Source organism: Corvus kubaryi, unplaced genomic scaffold (genome assembly GCF_017639235.1).
Source record: "Corvus kubaryi isolate FWS band 111438036 unplaced genomic scaffold, C.kubaryi_AGA036_p1.0 37394, whole genome shotgun sequence".
Classification (NCBI taxonomy): domain Eukaryota; kingdom Metazoa; phylum Chordata; class Aves; order Passeriformes; family Corvidae; genus Corvus; species Corvus kubaryi.
In genome coordinates, this window is record NW_024581133.1 from 6,739,445 (window position 1) to 6,757,457 (window position 18,013).

Consider the following 18,013-nt stretch of genomic DNA (forward strand, 5'->3'; position numbering starts at 1 on the left):
CCTGATACTTTTTCTTTTTTTTTTCCCCCGTTTGCTTTCTGAGCAATAAAGTTCAAACCCTAGGACAGCATATGAGGTAGGGAGAAGTTTGGAAACCTTTGGCTTGCTTCCAGTTCAGGAACAGTCACATGTGAAATTTGGGATCAGACAGGGAGTGATGCATGTACTTCCCTGTCAAGGGAAACAACCAAGATGTGGTCTCCTGGAGGCAGATGAGGGAGGAATACTCTAATACCTGGGTGATGTTGCCTCTTCATCCTTTGGCAGGTTATAAAAAAAGTAGTCCTCACTGGGAGTTTTTTTCTGGAAGCGCTGGGTGAGCAGCATCCAGGAGATTTGAAGTGCAGTTGCTGAGTCTGGAGGGTTTTTCAGGTCTCATAATCACCCATGGCAAAAGCTGTGAGAACAGTTAAACAAAAGCAAGCTCCCCCATGCAAAGGGATGGGCTTTCTGTGCCTGTCTCAGGGACAGGTGAGGAGAGCTGTAGGTGTTGTATCTGGGATGTGCAGCATGGATCTCATCAAGTTCCTTTTTCCCCTTTCAAACAAATTAAAACCTCTCTTTAGCACTTCTGTGCAAGCCCAGTTACTCCAAATGCCAGTATTAAAGGGCTATAAAGGTTTGTGGAATGGCTTGTCTCCTCTGTGTACCAAGAGGCAACCTGGTTTCCTCCACATTATCTTTTCTTGCTGTGACAGGACTGCAAACGCTTTCCTCTGTGAGCTGTGGAGGAGGAGGGGTGGCACAAAGTGGTGGTTTGGGGAACAGGGCTCTGTTCACTGCCTGCCATGGCCAGATGGGGAGGTTGGAGCACGTTTCTTATCCAGCAGTGTGTAGAAAGCAGGATCACTGCTACAGAGAACTCAAAAGGCAGGATTAAACATGCTGTTGGCAGCAGTGCCTGTGTAGTGTTGTCACTTCAGGATGGATGAAGGGTCCTTTATTAACAGCATCATAGATCTCTGTGTCTCCAGAAGGATTTTCAAATTTCAGACTGTGTCAGTCAGCACCTCTTTTTGTATTACAGCTGCTACTGAAAGGAATGGTGGTTTTCACATGCAGCATCAAGTACATTTTTTCCCTATCTACATTTTCTCCCCTTGTTCGCTAGTTCGGTATTAACAATGAGCATGAATGCTCGGTTCCACGTAGTAAAATTGTACATCTGGACACCTGAAAATAATCCCCTTGCAAAAGCCAGGGAACAGTCCTGCACTGACTGTGGTGATAAAAGTAGATGTGACCCAGCAGCTTTGCTGTAATACTGCAGAGCAGTGATACACTTACTGAAGTCATGAACTAGATGGACTCTAACCTATTTAGACTGTGAAAATTGCATATTTCCTAACTGCCCTTTGTGGCACACACACTTTAATTGCCATTCTGAATGGCTACTGTCCCCTATTAGTATTATGTGTTTAATGGTCATTTAGTGTCAAGGAAAACTTTTCTCTTTCCTAAGTGGAAAGGTGTAATAATTTGCCTGAAGGCTTCAGTTAGTCACTGGAGATGAAAACACTCTATGACTTCAGTGCCCAGGTAGTTTCCTTCAAACAAATGCCCTGCTATAGTCTTGTGCACTGCCAAAATGCAGTGATTAAAACTTTCTGCTACGACGTCCATGTTTAAGGATGTTCATAAAGGTCACATCCAGATCAGAAACCCCCTTGTGATTTTTGCACCTTACTGCTGGGAAAATAAGGCACATCAGGTTTGTGGAGGGAACCTTGCAGGGTGATTGTTGGGTTAGGTCTGCTGGACACTTCTTACTGTGGCACGTGTTCTATAAGGTCACTTCATTCAAACTGAGGTGTTTTGCATCAAATTTATCCACATACTCAACAGGAGATTGCCAACATTGTGTTATTTGGGTGGAGACAAAAGATCTTGTTATATAACTTAGTACTGAGATGAAACAAACTTTAAGTAGCTATTTTTCCCCTCTGTCAACACATAATGTTTCAGTAATTTCAGTGAAGTGTCATGGGAATGTTTCTTTTGGCAAAATAAATCACAAGGGCTGATGATTTGTCTCAACGTTGGACTAAAGGAATTATTTTCACAGGGATGGAAAAATCTTTTCTTTTTTCTGTGCTACTTTGCCAAACCTTCCATAGAACAATCTAAGCCTCTAAAGCTGTGAGCAGTGGTGTGCTTTTCTTCTCTTGGCAACTCCTCGTGCACTGAGGAGCCTCCAAGGTGTCTGTAGATGTTTATCTCCTTATTAAATCATGGATTTGATCAGGTGAAGGAAAAAAGTGATGAGAAGAATTAACTTTAAATGCTTTTAGAGTTGAGAAAAGGAGCAGAACCTGGATAATGTGAAAAACCAAGTCCCCTTCTCCTCCCTGTGGTTCAGGTTACACTGGCAAGGGCAGAGCAGGGAGCTTTCTGGCAGACATATGCCTGCCTTGCAAAGCAGAAATCATCACAATACATACATAGTGCCTTCTGTGTGTCTGCTCCGGATCCTTACAAACATAGTGCTAGCTTTATTAATAAAAACTTCGGGGAGAGGATAAAAGAGCAGACTGAAAGTGAAGGTGGAATGTTCCCCTGAGATGGCCATTTCATTGGTGATGCTTTACTACGAAACCAAGTTTGTAGTTTTCCTGTATCCCCCCCAGGATGCAGATTTGGTGGCATATGGCAGAGTTTCACATTAATTTTTATCAAGATCATGTGGGTAGCTTTACTGAGATCTACTCAGAGGGAAGCTGCAAACCAGCCCTGGCACCCTGCAGCTGCAGCCTGAGAGGCTGGGAGGATGCTGTGGAAAGCCTGGCTGGAGAAATCCTGATGGCTTTGAAGGAGTAAGAGAGTTGTCAGGGAGCTTGATATACCCTGGACAATACATACTCATGACCAAGTCTACAGAGACATCTGCTATTTAAGTGGGCCTAAATCAGGATTAATGGGGGTTTTGCTGGGTTTTACATGCTATGCAGGACACCAGCAATGTTGTTGGTCACGTTTCTTTTAAAATTTGGTACCTGTAGAGAATAGAAATTCCTGCTGAGTGTAATTGTGATTACTTGTTTTGGGACTGCTGCACTGAGAAGGTACCAGGTACCTGTGTCCTTTGTGCCTGTGATGTGTGCCAAGCCCTTGACTTGTTTCTGTGCTCGATGAGTGAAAATTAAATTAAGACTTGATTATTAAAAGGAGAAGGACATACACTTTAATGGGTGACTGCACAAACTATGAGACGGGATCCATCAGAGCAGACTTTAAAGTATCTAATGTGGAATCTGGGCATTTCTGGGTACCAGCTCTGGAGAAAAGAGGTGGAAGATTAGGATCATCATTCCCTAAAACCCTTGGAGTATCCTTGGTCATATGCCTTAGCCTCTTGGTGCCTCAATCCTCTGTCTTCTGTGGTTTAATGAAGAAAGTACCTGTACTGTGTGATATGCAGTGACAGGAGCCTCTTACTTCCCTTCAGCAAGAGACAGTGTGATTTGTCCTCATGTAAGGCTTGATCCCCATGTGCCATGGAACCATCATTTCTTTTTTTGGAAACAAGGAGATGGTAAAAATTAGAGGGTAGAAATTAAAAGGTGGAGGAAATTAGAGGTTTTCTTCTGACTGAAAGACCAGTTTTCCTGACAGGATGAACTTGCTACATCCTACCAGCCCACAGATTAACTTCTGTGCTTTGAAATCTCTCTGTGATACCCCATAATAAGCATCTACAATACGTATAAATACAGACAACATTTGTGGCCAGGCTGTTGCTACTTTGGAGCTAGCACAGAGCTATTCCAGGACCATGTATTCATTCCAGTCATAATAATTTAGTGTGTTTAAGACCCCTGCTCTCTGTCAAATTTGAATGAGCCCATGAAGCTGGTGTTTGTTGGGTGGAAGCAGTCAGAAGGTGCCAATACACCTGCAGAAACCCAATGCTTTCAAGCCTCTCATTCCCCACAGTCAGCTACAGCACAAGAAGAAAATGGGAGCCTGATATTTGTTGGGTGAAAAAGATCCCAGATTTTTACGAGGAGTTTTGTTTTTAATTTTAGGTATCGTTAGCGTTGGGCTGCTCATATCATATCACAGCTGCTCAGTCCCAGCTGATGTGGGAACCGTGGGGACAAAGCAAGTTCCCACTTACAAATTGGTCCCCACTCATGTACTGTTCTACAAAGTCTCTATGATTTCAGGCCTTCCAAATTTCTGTCTTTGTTGCCTATGGTATTTCCCTGTTCTCCTTTCAAGCCTCCCTCTCCTGAAGCCAGCCTGGCAACATAACCAGAAAGGGTGGTTTCTGCAATGGGTTTTCACAGCACATTAATAACTAATCAAGGCTGGAATTGTAGCAGGTGGTTAAAAAGGGCCTGTTGGTCATCGTTTCAAGCTCTGGCAGAAAGCCTGCCCTGGAAAATGTAATTACTGTCCAAAAGAATGCGACAAACTCTGCCAAAAATAATGAAAGTAGATCATCGTCCAAAGCCACACCAGCTGAAACATGTGGCAGTTTGTGGGGGCCGGCCAAGCGCATCCCGCGGGGCTTGGCAGCGCCGGGGCGGGAGCGGGGGCTCCGCGGCCTGCGAGGGCCTGGCTCCGCGTGGAGCAGCTCTGCCTTCCTCTGCGAGCAGGGAAAAGGAGCAAACTTCAAAACTTTCCATACAGAATGTTTTGAGAACCAAGTGTCTGAGAGATCAGTGGTTTTGTTAACTCTTCGGGTTTTTCTGTTTGGCTCTGTATCACACACTCTGGAAATTCATCACGCAGAAGTGACAGTGTTTTTTCAGCCCCAAAAATAATAATGTGATCCGTTTTGAATTTCTGGGGAGAATTTTTAACATCCTGTCTTTTTTCTTTCCCCTCCCAAAACTAAAGTAAGGATAAGTAGCCACAGTCTCATAAAGCTTCCTGGCTTCATCCACTGCATTTTTCCAGTGGCACACTGGTCCATCAAAGGCTTTCTGACCAATTCCACTTACCAGGACTTTGCAGTAGAGATAAACCTTGTGAAATGACGATAAGAGACAGCTGTATTTGCTGGTTTGGAAATTGCCATTTCCAGCTTCGTGTCACAGGCTCTCTAGAATTCCTCCCTGTAGCAGTTTTTTTAGCTGGATTATTTTAAAAGTATGAGTATCTTAACTTGGATTGCTTCACAGGATTGGGCTTGGAAATGGCAGCATTGGCAGCTCAGCTGGCAGCACTTGCAGCATGTGGGTGCTAACAAGCTCTGTAAACCTCTGAGTCCAGCTCAGGTCCAGCCAGAGTAGCATGGTCTGGAACTGGTTTCATTTTCTGAGCAGCTCATTTGCCTATGCAGTCTTAAGGGGTTAACATCTTCCAGGAGGTGCTTGCTGGAAGAGGGGTAATAAACAGTCAGAGAAATAAGAGAGTTACCAGGAATTCATTAACAGAGGAATGAGAAATGGAGATGAGAAGGAGTGACAGCACCAAAAATACTACTCAGAGATATGCCAGTTATTTGGTTGGTTGCAGCTCCATTTTTCATCTAACCAGGATGAAGGGATGCTTACAAAGAGAAGCTACTTGAAGCCAAAGATTTTGGAATGAAGATGCTCGTATTAATTTAAAAATTAATTATTTTTTTTTAAACCAAGCCAGCAAATAAAAGAAAAAAAAAGGCAGAACAAATCCACGCCTTCACCATCTTGAAAACATAAAGCCCATCAAAAAGTAGCAAATTCAGAGATGGACATCTCTGAACAAAGTAGAAATTGAGTATTTATCCTTAAAGCCATTACTCCCAGAAGAGTGACCTTGCAGAGTCACACCTACTCATGAAAGGTCAGTGAGGAGGAGTAATAGAAACAATTTTGAAAAATCTGTTTCAGTAATTAGAGGCCATCATGGACCTTCCTATGTTCATCCTACCTAGCCAACTAGGGTTGCTTCCCCAAGGCAAGGGTGACCTCCCACTAAACACCCTTAACTGGGCCATTCTGATGTGATTGATTTTAGATGGGATATTCAGCTGCTTTTAATTCCCTTCTCAACTTAAAAGGCAATTCCAGGTCTACTGTGGGAGAATTGCTGTCCTCTCCCAGAGCCTCCATCCAACCCCTTTCCTGAAGGGCTGGAAAAGGGCTTTGTTTCATCTTTCAGCTGTGACTGTGGATGCTTAATTAAGGGAGACAAGCCCATAATGATAGCAGCAGCTGTTCTCTCCCCTGGGCAGAAAAAGACTTCAGGGACAGGGTCCTCCTTGGCACGAAAGGAAATACTCTTATGAAAATAGCCCTGAAGAGGCTGGCAGCTCCCCATGGCTTCTGACTTTGTAAGAAACCTCAGGAAAACCCATGTGGCCTGTAGTTTTGGCAAGTGGAAGGAGGGCTGAGCACTAGGGATGAAATGCTGAATAACACTCTCTCAGGAACACACTCCTCTGGCTGCCGTCTGCAGGGTTTGTGCTGATAGCGCAAGCGACCGCTAAACAATTACATTGGAAGTCAGATTGGGGGATTATCCTGCATTGAGCCAGTCTCCCCATCCCCCAGAACAGACTGGCATCTGGCATCCCTCAGACTTCCCCACATGGGGTAATTGGTGGGGGGGGATGTTTGGAGGGGACTGGATCCCCCCCCTTGCCTTCCCTGGAAGGTTTAGTGGGAGTGTAGTGCTGTCCCACCCATAAATAATACGTATTTAGACTTCCCAAATTTCCTTTGGTGAGAAGTTTACATAGACCTTGTTGAGAAGTAGCCTTGCCAAGAAGCAAAGCACAGCTAAAGCCCCAACCCCACATTTCCCACAGGGATCCCCATGGATGCTTTGGAGACACCTTGGCCTAGTCCTGCCACTGTCCAAAGGAAGCAGGTGGAGCTGTATGGCAAGGGCTGAGCAGCCTCTGCAGTGAGGGACCTCAAAGGGAGGAGGTGGGTGAGAAGGAGGTGTGAGACACCTGCGTCAAGCCAAGTCTGGCAGGTCCCAGGCCAGCACCCTAAACGTCTGTAAGAACAAATATTTATCTGCTCTAAGAAGCAAATGGTGGATTTGATCCAAAGCCAGTTACGATCAGTGTAAGAGTTCCCCTAAACTTCAGTGAGATTTGGATCAGGGCAAAGAATGACTATTGTCAAGAGCAAATGCTTTTTTCTGATGGCGTTTGCAATATGAGGAAGCAGAACAACACAAGTTTTGTTTTTAATTTCCTTTCCTTCCTGAGAGCTCAGCCATTACCAGAGTAGATTAAATCTATTGTGCAGAGGAAAGCGCGGCGCTTTCCTAAATGGTGCCTACAGATAACTGTTATCAGTACTGGCTTCCCAGCAGCTTGCCTGACATCATTGGTGATTCCCAGGCCTCTCCTTGCCTCAGAAATTTGGGATGGGCTTATGCAGTGCCAGTTGCCTGCGAGTCATCCTCCACCGTGCAGCACAGTCTGTACCTGCACAGCAGCCAAGCAAAGGGAGGTTTGAAGAGACATCTGAAAATGTGTGAGAACTGCTCACACTAAAAGTGAAAGCTTTGCTGATGGCTTTTGGGAGGGCAGGAGCTGCCCAGGCAGTTCTTAGGGAACTGTTGCTTTTTGGACACTCTTTTCTTCCTGCTTTCCTTCACAGATGAACAAACCATATATTGCGTTGCTCATTAATTGTTCTGGGTTTTTCCTTCAAGACCTTTTGAAAAAACATGAAACAAAAGGAGAAAAATAAATTAGAATTGCTTATGTTCCCAGGGAGCCATCAGCTGAGCCAGAAGCACTGGAGCAGGGGTGATGTGGGCCAGTGGGAGGGTTTGCTTGGCATGGAAATGCCTGAACAGCAGGAATATGAACTTTTCACCCATTGTTCAGAGCGTCACACTCTGTGGCAGGTGCTGTGTTTGGGATGGAGAATTACTCATGAATGTGTGTGTAACAGCTTGATCAACTGGGAGGAGAGTGGGATTTGGGGAGCTGTGGGCTGTTGGGGTATCCAGCACCATACCTGATGAGTCTGTGTCCTCTAACCCTGGAAAATCCCTTCTCTGGATGATGATGCTAAGAGGAAAGAAAGGTCTTGAAATCCCAGGTGCTGTCAGCACAAGAAAGAAATGGCAAATGCTTTTACAGACATGAAAAAGACTGGAAATGCAGCAGTGGCCCTCTGCTGCAGTCAGGTGAGAGGTGGGAAGGAGCAGTGGGGAATTCTGCAGGGAAGAGTTCTTCCAATGGTGAGACAGACATGTAGGAAGTCCAGCAGGGAGGAAACAGAGCTGAACTTTTCTTCCTCACTCATCGTTGCTAAGAAAAGAAGCAAGCTGTCTGTATTGACATAAAAGCTCAGTTAGAAATGGAACGTGTTCTCATTTAAGGTATGTGGGGTGGGAAGGGATACCCCCCAAGGCAGAGGTTAGAGAGAGAGGGAGGCAGTTCTGGCAGCTCTTTCCTCAAAAGAACGTGTTGTGTCTGTTCTGAACTCAGTACACAGCTGAAAATAAATAAATAAAAAGGGAAGGTGGTGTTACACCAACCTCCAAGCGCCAAAATTCACATTTTACAGGCTCTGAGAATCGTATGTGTGAATAGCTCATTGTACTCTCAGATGTATGAGCTGTTGGGGTTTTTTTCCCCCTAGTGTATTTTAGAGTATAAGGAGGTGCTGACTTGTGCAGAATTCAGGTGATAGAGGTCAAAATGTGCAAGAGCCTCAAAAGGGGCTCATGTCTGTTGAGCAAACTCAGGTTGTGCTCGCAGCTGGGGTGGACAGCTCATCTGAGCAGGGGAGAGAAGGCTGGGAACAATTTTGTGCAGGTCTTTAATGTATCCCTACACTCCTCTGTAGGATCAAAACCACCCAGTATTAAAGGAGACATCAGTCAACAAACTCAGAGCAGAGTTGCAGTCCTGTAGAGAGAGAGGAAAAGTGCCCTAAAAGTATATTTCCATACAAACCTACAGTTGGCACAATTCCTGGGAAATAGCACAAGGAAATCTGCCCGTCTGTAGCTACAGAGGCGTCGTGGATTTGGTGGAACAGGTGTTTGTGTTTAACTGCTGGGAGGAGACGAGCACAGCTCCAAGGCGTGTGACTTCAGCCTTTCAAAAACCCGTACTTGGCGCTGGAGCATGTGGCTTCTTTTCTTCCAAAGTCTCTTTGGTGGCTGCCTCCCAAGGTAATTAGCACAAGGGGAAAATTGCTTGCAAGGTGGAAATTGCTGGTTCAAGCCCACGGCTACGGCTGGTGTGTTTGCACCGTATGTTGAAGGTGTGGAATCCGTGGCTCGTGGGCTCGTGCGTCAGGGTGTAAATAGCCTGCCCTGGATTTGCACGCTATAGTTAGGAACGTGCTTGTACCCACTTCTTAAACTGAGCTGACTTCTTCTGATGTGATAACAAGCAAGTTTCAGGGACAGGAATGTGAGCCAGCAGGGTAGGTGGAACAAGTGCCTCGTCCTTATTTTTCAGAGATCGCTCAGCGCCAGCTTTTCATGACACCCCTGACTGGACAGGACATGGGTTCATACTTTGTTTGTTTCATTGTTTCCTTTTTGCAGAAAGTGGCAGAAAAATTGACTCTTAAGCTTCTTTCTCAAGACTTCTCCTAACACAGCCTGAGTCTCTAATCTCTTGCCATGTATGTCCAAACTACCTGTAAAATCTTTGCAGAAGGAGACAAATCTTTTGTGAGGATTAAGCAATATGCCTATCTTAAAGGATGCTGGTTTATAGAAATAACAAGCATGAAGGTGAGCATTTTGGAAGAGGGCGGAGACAGCACTGAGTGCAGGGAGATGTATTAAATCACCGTGTGGTGCGTGTGTTTTCGTAGGCAGTGTGTGACCAGGATGCATGCATGCACTGATGTGATTCTGCACACTGTTTGTGTGTAGAGTGTGTGTAAATATTAAGAGACAGAGCATCAGAGTGATTGCAGCTTAAGTAGGAAAACACTGCTACAACAATGCCACTGCGTTCATAATCCTCTGTGAGTGTTCGCTGCTTTGGTTAAATATGCAGAGACTGATGGAGACTGCCAGTGGATTAGCTCTCGTGTGACTGGTGCCAGGGATTGATTAGCATAAGCAAATTTCTTCTCCAGCTTCCCATCAGTGAGGAGAGAAATGCAGCAAGAGGTCCCTCCGCTGCCTAGGAGGGGACTGGGATGCTGGGGAGGAAAACTGGAGTGGGGACAGTTTGTTCCCAGTGTTAACTGGTACAACCAAATTAATCCCAAGATTTCTGTAGGGAGCACATCCCCATAGTTTACCTTGCAGAGCTCACAAATTGGCTGCTTTAATTTTTGTTTTCTTGCAAACGCAGTTTTGAGGGTTGTGGAGCTTTTTTCATCGCGTGATTTGTTTCTCTGCCATCTTTTTGGTGATCCTGTTTCAGCAGCTGGATAAAGGAGGGACCTAAAAGCCAATAGACTTAGGGCTCTGGGTTGGGTTTTTGGTTGATTTGGGGTTGTATTTTGTTTTGTGAGAGTTTTTTCTTTTTTGTGGGGGGGAGGGTGTTGGTTTTGTTTTGCTTGGGTTTTCCTTATTTCTGTGCTCATCAGAATGAGGGCACAAACTAGCTAATCAGTGTGCTTTTGAGCTGCCACAAGTGCACCTAGTCATTATGGAAAATCTGGGGCTGGATGCTGAGCTTGTGCTCCTAAATGCAGAAGTCCAATCCCCTTCTGTGCCACTCTGCAAACATTCCATGTGTGCATCAGGATCCCCTGGGACTGTCAGTTGTTGGTATAACACTGATCCTTTCACATGTAGCCTTGATAGTGCTGGGGACAGGGATTTGCTGATAAAACAAACCTAAGGCTTGGTAATAATTGAAAATGCACGGTGGTTCACCAGGCAAAGTACCTGCTTGTAGAAAACAGATTTCACCTCAAAGTCAACAGACATTTCCTTAGAGAAATCCTGAATTCTGATGGATAATCAATATTTAAAAGGACCCTGATAGTCCAGGGAGAGACTGCCATGTAATGTACTTTCAAGTGCAAGCAACCTCTTCAGGGATTAACATCTGAATGTTAAATATAGGCTAGAACAAAAACTGTGCTGAACTAGTGAAATAGTCTTTTCCAGGGGGCAGGAGGAAGGCCACTTCCATGGGCTCTCTCTGCAGCCCTGGAAGAATCATATTAGAAGTTTGTTATGTCTGTAGCATGGGTGCATGTTTTTATTGCATCTTGATAAGTAAATGAAACTCCCCAACCAGCTTAGCTACAGTTACTAAGTCTTATTAAACTTGGAGGTAAATAAGGAAGTCTGCAGCACTTCCATGCAGTGGTGGCTTGCATTAAACCCCCACATCTTCATGAAGCAAGAGCAGATTCTAGAGGCTGCTGAAACGGATTTGTTATATTGATGGAAATGTTTGATCAGCGAAGAGGGGAGGATGGGAGATGTCCAAGGCTGCCTGGTTTCAAACTCTGTAATAATTTTTTTCATTGGCTGAAGGAACTAAACCATGGCTCTCGCATCACAAATGGTCACGTGGAAATGGGAGGAGTCAGATTCAATCCAAAACTTTTGCTTTGCAGGCTTTCTGGAGCTGCTCCACTGGCCCAAAAGCAGCTGCAAGTCTCTCAGTGAGAAATAGGATGTCTTGGGACAGTGCTGTCGGACCTTTCTCCAGGTGTCGTGTTGCACACTCAGATGCAGGCAGTGAGCTGTAACGGTGGAATCAATGAAAAGAGCTCAGAACTAAAACGCAGTTTATTCTAATACATTTTGTGTTCCTGATTACTAAAGCATGCATAGTATTTGTGCATCTTGCAGCACGTCCCAAGGAGCAACTAGCATTTGTTAAAAGGTGGAAAAGTAATGAGATGCAGTGAATGGTCCGTGGGAAGGGGATGGCTGAGCAGGGATTCCAGCCTCTCATGCCTTGGGAGTGGCAGGACATCCATCCCTGTCTTTGGCGTCACTTGAGCAACCCTAAATCGGTGTCTGAGGGGTCTGCTGGTGTTGAGCTCCTGAAGGCAAAACTAATAAATAATATGTGTGCTACTGTACAGATGGGATGAACCCCCAACCTCTTCACTCCTCCCCACCTCATGCCAATACAGGGCTGGAACCGCCTTGATCCCCATCAGGACAAAGGCTAAACATTAAAGTGAATTATCCCAATGTTATTCCTCATTAATCAACAGCTGCAGGCACTTGGAAATGTCTGTCCAGACTGTTTGAACATTTCCTTCGCTTCAGTGGTTGCACTGAGGAAGCAGAACAAATCAAAACACGCCACTGGTCCAACACCGCCTCTTCACCTTTCCTACAGCCGGTGCAAGTAAGCAGGAGCCATAAGGGAACAGGAGGTGGTGATGGGCAGCTGGTTGTGTAGACAGGGAGCTGAGTGGCAGGAAAAATTATGTCTTTCCATGGTAAATGAGCAAAGCTGGGAATGAGAGACCAAGGGCTGAGAAGGGATGTAGGCATCCCTGCACTCCTGTGGGCATGGGCAGCTCATGGGCACGCTGTCTGCCAGGGAGGCTGGGCAGTGCTGGATGACTCCAGCAGGTTTTGCTGTGGAAAGAAGCCATCTGTGTAGCAAGCAGCCTCCCTCTACCCTTACTGTGCGTTTTTGAGGTTACAGCAACTGATAGAAGTCAGAGAAAACCCACTGAAGCTTTGCCCACCAAGTGTGAGTGTGGAACCTTTATCCCAAGCCCTTGAGAGCCGCTACCTGGTGTGCAGGAGGATGCAGCATCCCCAGTCTGTACCAGGATGCCTTTGGTTCCCACAGGCTGTGCTGGGCTGGTGTCTCTTTAAGGGCAGGTCACAGAGCACATGAATTACCATATTCCAGTAATCCCTGTCCATTGGCCTGCCTGGTCCTCCACGCAGCGGGAAATGTGGGACAAGCAGGGTTTTGAGATTATCTCGTGCTTTGCAAAGCCAGTTCCCTTTGTGCTTTTAGAAAGAGCTTGGTCCTGCACAGGCAGGAGCCTGGGGGTGACATTCCTGGCCGGATGCTGTCCCATGACCACAGCAGCACTCCCATGGCCATGGCAGGTGGGGTATGTGCTGTGCCCTCCCCCACCCACCCCAGAACCTGTGTTTTGTGATGGTCACTTCAACACCCAGTTGCTGACAGAGATCGCATTTAGCTCCCTGATCCCTTCCTCTACAGGGATGTAGTTACTCGATGCAAGAACAAACTGTTTTGCAAAAGTTTCCCACATCTACCAAACTGATCAGCTTTTTGCCCACCAAAGCTGTCCCCTGGGATGGTGCAAGGGGGAGGAGGTATTTCTCTGACCATGTGCTTTGCTGAAGGCGTGCTGATCCTTTGGAGCACAGTGAATAATCTCCTACACTTTCCAATTTCATGGAAATGCCAAGGCAGGAGCAACCTGGCTCCAGGGGACCCAGCAGATACCAGTGACAACTCCATAGCTAAAATAAAACAGGATTCTCTGCTGCACCAGGGGTTTGCCCATGGTTGGGAAGCACTGTGTGAGTCACTGCTGATGGTTCCTGCTCTGATAGCCAGCCCCACTGTGGGAGATGCTCCTTTTCCTTCTCCTGTCTCACCTACCCAGCTCACCTTTGCCTGGAGTATGTTGGCAGCTCTCCAAAATAAATTTCCTCATGTCCTCAGCCTCTGGTAGGGCTGAGGCTTTGAAGCGAAATGACTTGGTGTTGTTTAGCTGCCCACGTGTGTTTTTTCCTGAGCCCGTGACTGTGCTGAACCTGCTCTCATTCCTCAGTGAACTGTACCTGAGATGCCTCTGGCTGCACCTCGGTGAGACTGGCAAGCCTTGCAGTGTCTCCCTCGACACCTTATTTCCAGCCTGGGAGTTGCTGTCCCCAGTTAATTCATTACAGGGATTGAGTTGATGCTTCACCTGTTTTACCCTGCAAACAACACAGGTTTGCTCATGTTTCAGGATCCTGTTGCTACTGGAAAGCAACTTGAAACACCAAGGGACAGGTCTTTATTACTGAAATAATGACAGCCTTTAACTCTGTGTCTGCAGTTGGGTTCCTGTGCACTTTGCATGACTCACTGAGCATCTCTGTGCCACTGTCTCTCCACAGATGTGGTACCTGCTGCTGCTCCTTCCCTTTGCTCTGATGGCAAACTGCATCATCACTCTTGGACCTTACTAGTGATAAAATCTCATCACAAAATGTCAGATCTAATACTCCCTCTGTCCCAATCCTTTCCTTAGCCCCTGGAAAATGTCAGTTGACAGGACAAAGTAGGATTTAGCAAATTGTTCCATTTGAAAAGATGGGGGAGGAAGATAGTTCTGATTTCTCAGTGCAGCCCTACTTGCTACTTTTTTTTTTTTCCCCTGCCTTTTTGGGAGGCAGGGAGACTGATGAGGGGGGTAGAGCAGTTAAACTGAAAATTGTTAGCTGTTTTCAAACTGAAATGTAATTGTGCTCTAAAAGGACACAAACTGGAAGGAAGTATTTGAGAGTTACCAAACAAAACATTTGAATTGTCCCAAGAGAGTTGTTTTGTTCTTTAACTCACTTCTCTGGAGTATTTCTAAGAATTGCCATAATTTAGAAAGAATTTTAAAAACAACTCTGAGATTAAAAATAAAAATACCATGAAATTTCAGTACCTATACTTGATCACTGGTTTTATTGGCATCAGTGGGAATTTCCCAAGAGCCTCGTGGAGCCAGGATAGGACCTTTGATGTGTTCTCTCCTGGTATCAGTGTCCTCTGGCTCCATCAAATCAGACTGATCTAAAAGTCAGAGGGAAACATGGTAAAAAATGAAGCAAGTGGTATTAAAGCCAGCCACAAATTTAGCACATCTTAATCCGTAGCAGCAGCCCCAGCACTGGGAAGAGGGCTTTTGCAGGAACTCCTTCTCTACTAAGCAGCAGCTTTGTGGTTGCATGACGAGGTGGGTGATGTGGAAAGTGTTCTCCTAATAGCCAGGGTGGTAGCAGTTGTGCAGGATTTCTCAAAAGAGGAAGGATGTCTTAAGCTAATTCTAACTTGCCTAATTTCCCCTTGTGTCCTCAATTCTGCATAAATGTTCAACCACAGGCACTATCCACAATTGCTTAATAGCCTACTTTTTGTGCCCAGCAGCATGCTCCATTGATCCTTGAGCATGCTCCTGCTCTGTGCAGACCCTGGACTATCCATTGTGACATTCCATGCCTTGGGTTTTTCCACAATCTGCTTGATTAGTGAATTAAAGTGTAAAATACTATTACTGCAACCCTAGGAGTTTGCTGGCGTCTTAAAAAAAGATAAAAAAGGGCATGGGGTAAACTGGTTGTTTTCTTGATTTTAGGACAAACTACAGAAAAAGATAAAACACAATTAAGGGTTTTTTTAAGCTAGCCTAGAGGTGAATAATAATTTAATAGCTTTTGTAAGATGTTAGATAGGTGTTTCAGTGGATGCTCTATCCCACATTGCCCTCTAGTGAGGATGTTGCAGAGCAAATCGTGCCTTCCTGCAGCCACGAGGATATAAAATGTGGTATTTTAGTAACTGGGGACAGAGCTTGTTTCTTACATAGTGATTTTGAGATGCAGTAGTGTGAGGAGGGGCAGTGTTCAGCTGTCACCTGTGCCTGTACCTACACTGGCCATGGCTTTCTCAATGTTTGCCTTTTTCTGAGCTAGTTGTCTGCAAGCATCTCCCTGCTGCTGCTGGATCACCAGCCACAGGTCCCTGCTCTCTTCTGCTTTGGGAAAAGGGGGAAATAATTCCTTTTTGGTTTCAGTGAAGGATGATCTTTTTCCATGTTCTTTGTCTTGGCACTTTGCTCCATGAAAAAAACACCATTTCCGTGGTTTTCCCTGTACACACATGGTCAGATAACTCTGTGCTTTGGAGATCATGGGGCAGACTTCCAGCCCTTCTTGACCCAACACTGGTGCATCCAAAGGTGTTGCCTAAAGGGTAGAACTGGCCCTTGTCCTTCTGCCTGAGTAGCTCCATTTGTCATCTCCCCAAATGATATGGGGCCCAGCATGTCTTTATGTGCTTGACCATAATTACGTAGAAATTTGTAATTAATGTTCAGTTTTCAATGATACTTGAATGCTGTCTCATTCATCACAGGAATAGCCACAGCAATCTCTGCTAGATGCTGTCTCCTTAAACTCTGTGACTAAAAACTTAACAGTTACAGAACAGTTTGTCCTAAAACCTGTGATTTTCTTCACACAAACGGGAAGGGGCACAGACTGAGTGTGTATTTGGCAGATACGTGGGTGACAACAGTGCCCTGTGTCAGTGCCATCCTCCATGGGGCTGCAGGACCCCGGGAACCACCATCGTGTTTTGGGAACAAGGATGAGCAGCACTGTTACCCAGCCTGCTCCACGTGGCGTTTGGGGGCTGAATGACAAACACTGATGCCATCTAGTGACAAAAAAAAAAGTGACATGGATATTTTATAAAATCCTGTTGGAAATTGTATAGCCCCAAGCCAGGGCTGGGAAGGAGGGGAGATGGGGCTGAGTGTGCTGGGAAATTAAATCCCTTTTTCTCTGCTCTCCCAGCCGGTCTCTTCCCTCATTTCACATCCCATGAAGTATTTCTGCAGGTAACCAGGGAAATCCCACGTGAGGCTTTATAGATCCCCAAAGGAGCAAGGCACAGGTTTCCTGAGCAGCTCTCTTGCTCGAGGAACACAAATTCCCCAATTAATGCTGGATCATGGAGCACAAACCCAGCACCCCAGGACAAGGTGACTGCAGGAGAGGAGATGGCTGGTCCACTTGTGACATGGACATCACAGGCAGAGACCCTGGGGACTGATTTAAGCATGGGCTGCAGTGTGGTGCCATTGCTGCAGCTTTGAGCTTGGCAGAGACAGGGCTGGGGCTGGCAGCTCCTGCTGCTGCCCTGACAGCAGTGACTCCTCACTGCAGCTCATACAACCTGGCACTTCTTTTCCTCCCACCACCTTTGTTTGTCCCTCGTGCTGCTGTAGGTGAGAGCCATGAAGGCATTAATGTGCCGGGTTCCTATGTGAGCAGCTGGCTGGAGGCACCTCTGCTTTGCCCCTGGTTATTAATCCAGCCAAGTCCCAGTGCCAGCAACCTGGAGGAATTAGTTTGCACCCTGCATTTTAAAAATGAAGGTGAAGTTGCTTCTCACCGTACCAGTTTATTCTGCTTGGCTAAGCCATCGTCAGCAGGTGAGGTTTGCCTTGCCTGGGGATGGTGGTCTGGGAATTTTTTTTGCAGCTCTGATGATTTCTCCAGCTCCTGAGAAATGCACAGAGAGGGAACTTGGGAATTAAAAGTTTCCAGATAAGGAACTTGAGGGCTGAGATAGCTGTGTTGAAGTGCATTATAAATGCACTGAGATGCCAGGCAACACCCCCAGAGAGATCCGGAGAGTGAGCAAAGCACCCAGATGCAAGTAAGCTCCTTCATGGGCCATTTCTGAAGTGCAGTGACACCAAGACTGGTGCTGGCACAGGCTGGCACATCTCTGCTGGGGTCCCCCCCTCACCAGGCACATGAGTCCATCAGCAATGCCTTGCCCAGAGGGAACAAGCAGGCTCTTGCTCTGCTCCATACTGCTCAGACTGTCCCTGCTCCCTTCAGAAATCCATTTACAAGGGTCCTTGGGGGACTTCTTGTTGTTTTTCCCAAATGTTGTTGTTATCCCAAATGTGAAGGTACCAAATATGTTCTTATTGTCTAATTTGCAAATGTTTTGTTTTATCTTTGCTGCTTCTTTTTCTGGATTATCCTTGTGTCCCCCCACCTTTCTTCCCTGGATAATTGAGAGCTGGCACTGTGCCTGTAGCATTCCTGTTTCAGGGCCAAAATGGGAGTGAAAATAAATGCTTCTAAGTACTGTATGGAAACAAATAAGTAATTTACTCATAATAGCTCTTCTCCTGGCATTACACTGGCAATTTCATGCAGGTTTTGCAGAAAGAACAAGCAGTTATGAGAGGCTGGAAGATCCACACACCTTCATGAATATTTTCCGTGTGTATCTGATGGGGAGAAGGGCTTCACAGATTTGGAAAAGTGCTCCTACTTCTGTAAAGGGACTTTATCCAGCAGTCTGTGACAATGCTCGTTTCATAGATTTGCTGTCCCTAATGTCTGAAAATTCTGTCTACCAGGATTTTAGCTGGAG

At 45.8% G+C, this 18,013-nt stretch overlaps 1 protein-coding gene across 1 annotated transcript in view; it reads left to right on the forward strand.

The window, feature by feature from the left end:
• SLCO3A1 (solute carrier organic anion transporter family member 3A1) overlaps positions 1–18,013 on the forward strand; it is a 137,382-nt gene that overhangs the window by 83,187 nt on the left and 36,182 nt on the right. The window lies entirely within an intron of this gene.